The 3,718-nt window shown below is 41.9% G+C and overlaps 1 long non-coding RNA gene across 1 annotated transcript; it reads right to left on the bottom strand.

The window, feature by feature from the left end:
* Positions 1-678: 678 nt before the first annotated feature.
* Positions 679-3,403, bottom strand: LOC134947908 (uncharacterized). The gene is made up of 6 exons (XR_010182851.1): positions 3,340-3,403; positions 2,625-2,666; positions 2,241-2,321; positions 1,596-1,658; positions 824-847; positions 679-708 (listed from the first exon to the last, which is right to left on the bottom strand). It is a non-coding gene; the product is annotated as an uncharacterized LOC134947908 (long non-coding RNA).
* Between the last annotated feature and the right edge of the window lie 315 nt (positions 3,404-3,718).

The raw sequence follows: 3,718 nt of genomic DNA, 5'->3' as shown, positions 1-3,718 counted from the left end.
CAACTTTATTCACAACATATCATGCAATAGTGTCTCTTTTTCTCGTTACATCATATGATAGTACCACATTACTCCTCAAAGTATTCCCACTTATTCACATTGCATCACATCATATTGCTCTTTGTTCACATTAGACCACACAGTAGTGCCCTTGCTACAGTATATGTTACACAACAAAGTACTGTATACACATAATGCTGCACATTAGTAATGCATTTTGTATGCACAGAATATACTGTAGGCATGCTGCATATCATATTAATCAGCAGAAGCTGCTTGTGCCCCTGGGCATTTGGCAAGTATGCCTATGCCTAGGGCAGGCTCAGACTGGAGATCAGTACGTAATCCCGCTGGACGGGATCCCGGCAGTCAAAATACAGACGCCGGAATCCCGACCACACAATCCCGACAGGGGCGGCGAGCGGAAAGCAGCCCCTTGCATGCTTGCTTCGCTCGCCACGCGGTGGGCACGGTGCCTCGCTACGCTCTACACACTATTATATCAGTAGTCAGGAAACGCAGCATGCATTTGTGGAGTGAAGAGGGTGAAAAAGGAGAGAAAGTACAGTTTGTACTGTAAGGTTATGTCAGAGGGTGTGAAGATGATCAGCTCAGTGTTATACATGTTACAGTAAGTTAGAATACAGTACAGTGCATTATGTATTTCTATTTTATTACCAGGTGTCTCCTCCACTGGTTGGCGACGGACTGTAAAAAGATAATACAGTACAGTTAGTCATATCAGTTTGACTTAAAATAATGTTGGAGAAAAAAAAATACTGTAATTACAGTACCAACTATTGCTACTGTACAGTATATTTACCAAAAATGTATTCTGGCTCGTCGTCTGTGGGTAAAAGAGAAGAATATTATAAGATACAGTATACAGTAAAAAGTATAGTAATAGTACACTAGTTTCCAGGCCCAGTGTCAGGTGGGTAAAAAAAGGTATGCTTGTGACAGGCATGGTGATTCCAAGGGACCCCACCGAGACCATCAGAAAATTTGTGAGTGACCCGTATGCCGGTGATTATGACTAGAATAAGGTACAGTAGCAACTCTTTTTTCTTTTGAATTATGTATACTGTACAGTACTGTATGTGCATATTGTACAGTACACTTAAAATATTTAGCAGTTACTGTAGTGGTAATTTTTGGGATGACAGTATTAGCATACTGTAAGCATCCAACTGAGGCCCCCAAACAGATGCCGCCACTAGGTACAGTACGTGCCTCTCGTGCCTAATGGGAAATTCATCACTGACAGTATCTAGAGAGATGAATGGAGAGACAGTGACAAGGGGTGAGAGAGAGAGAGAGAGAGAAATTGAGTAAGATGGGTGTTTTTTTTAGAACAGGATGTTGTCCATACAGTAGCAACCAATCAAATATTACCTACTGTACTGTATTATCGTCTGTAAGTGTAACTAGATACTGTAAATGTTAATGTGGGATGTGATCGGTTGCTACTGTATGGGCAATATCACCAGTTCAAACAAAAACAATTTTCATCCGATTTCTACGCATTTGCCAGAAAAATCTGATGAAAAGTGCTACTCTGATGGCATCAGATCAATGTCAGTAATAATTCTTACCACTAAATGCAGCAGCATCATCATCATCCTCCTCCTCCTCCGTGGCCTGTTCCAGTGTAGGGCCTGTGAAAAAAAACATTAATGTGAAAAAAAAAAAAGGTTAATTCCAGGAAATACACATACCCTCCAACATGGTACAAAATGCTCTGGTTCTGGACTTCCCTCTTAATTTATTATTGCCATCACCTGTGAAGAAACAGCTTTCTTATCATATAACTAGTTCAACACAGGTGATGGAAATCATAAATTAAGAGGGAAGTCTAGAAACAGAGCAGTGCGGCGGGTCATGTTGGAGGGTCTGCATACAGAAACATAGAATTTGATGACAAATACTGTAAGAACCACTTTGCCCATCTAATCTGCCTCTTTTTTTTAACCTTTTTTTTACATCAAACCTTATAACAATTTTCCCCAAACATCACATGATGCAAAGATAAATAAATAAAAAAATAAATAAAAAAAGAGGTGCAAGATGGAATTGTGATTGGGCCCTCCCAACCACCCTTATGTTATATAAACAGGGTCTGCCACACGACTGTGGCTGAAATGACTGGTTGGTTTGGGCCCCCACCAAAAAAAGAAGCAATCAATCTCTCCTTGCTCAAACTGGCTCTACAGAGGCACGATGTACCGGACTGGACTTACTTAATGGGTGCAGTGTGGTGAGGGACAGAGAGTCCTGGTCCTCCTCCTCCTCCTCCGCCACCGCCTGTGACAGTGTAGGGCCTGTGAAAGCAAAAAATCCATGAAATATACTTTTGTATTCTGTGTTGAATACAGTAAAGCAAAAATTCAGTCAGGAATTGGAGGAGGAGAGTAAATTTCGCACACAGAGACGAGAATGTCGAGGCCAGAATCAGGGGGTAGTGGAGGAGGGTTAGGATACCGTACCTCACCCTGTTGGGATTGCTGCAATCAGGATGCCACTGTCGGTCACCTGACCGCTAGAATCCTGACTGCTGGTCACGCAAACCCAACCCATTGGTTTAACACAATGTACAGTACAGTACAATACTGCAGTTTACTTACCAAGTTGGGGAGAGGGTTTTTCATCCTCACTGTCAATAATTACTGAGTTGAAAATAAAAAAATATTATAAACAAAATACAGTAGAGTACAGTTACTACAAAATTGCACAGTAGTACAGTGCTACAGGAGGCAGAGATATATTCATAATACAGTAGGAGCAGAATGACTGTCCAGCGGTAGGGGACATACAGTACTGTATTTAAAAGACCTGCTGTCTGGATCCCGACATTCAGAATGCAGAGTGTGGATTCAGAGTATGATTGGAGGGTTAGGCTAGTGGAGGGTGGGTCGGATGCACAATTTTGGGCACCATAATACAAAATGGATATCGTGGAACTACAAAAGGTTTAGAGGCGGGCGACCAAAGTGATGAAGTGGATTGAGAAGATGGAATACAAGGAAAGGCAGGCTAGGCATGTTTACATTGGAAAAGAGGAGATTAAGAGGGGACATGATTAACCTTTACAAATATACTGTATACAGTACAGTAAGGGGACAATACACAGGAACGGTTTTTGATAAGATGGACACAGAGGACACGTGCACAGTAACTCTTGTTGAAGTAGAGGCGATTTCGCACAGAGGCGAAAAGGGGTCTTCACAGTGAGGGAAATACTGTACAGTGCATGTTTGGAATTCCCTGCCTGAAAAGTAATAAAAGTGGACTTGGTCAATACTTTTAAGAATGGGCTTGAGAAAATCCTACTGTACTTACTATAATCTGGCTCCTCTTCCCCCGAATCAATGGGAATGAGCTCCTCCTCTGTATCAATTACGAGGCGGTCTGTGTGTAAAAGATGACAAGTATTGTAAAATACAAAAATTACAGTAATACTGTAGGAAACTAGTGTGACTGTAACAAAAAGTAATTATTACCACTTCCGGAGCTCTCGGATGCAGCAGCAGGTGGTGGTGGTGGTGGTGGTGTTGGTACTGTGGGAAAAAAAATAACAGTACTGTAAGTGAAGCTGTCAATTGGAAACATGTACTGTACAGTATCCAGGACACATGTACAGTAGTGTAACAACGATGACAGTAGCACCAGAATTCTCGTTACACAATACCTGGCAGCGCAGCAGGTGGTGGTGGTGGTG

The sequence above is a fragment of the Pseudophryne corroboree genome, chromosome 8 (genome assembly GCF_028390025.1).
Source record: "Pseudophryne corroboree isolate aPseCor3 chromosome 8, aPseCor3.hap2, whole genome shotgun sequence".
NCBI classification, from domain to species: domain Eukaryota; kingdom Metazoa; phylum Chordata; class Amphibia; order Anura; family Myobatrachidae; genus Pseudophryne; species Pseudophryne corroboree.
Note: the sequence above shows the minus strand (reverse complement) of the source record. Positions and strands in the feature narration are given on the sequence as shown.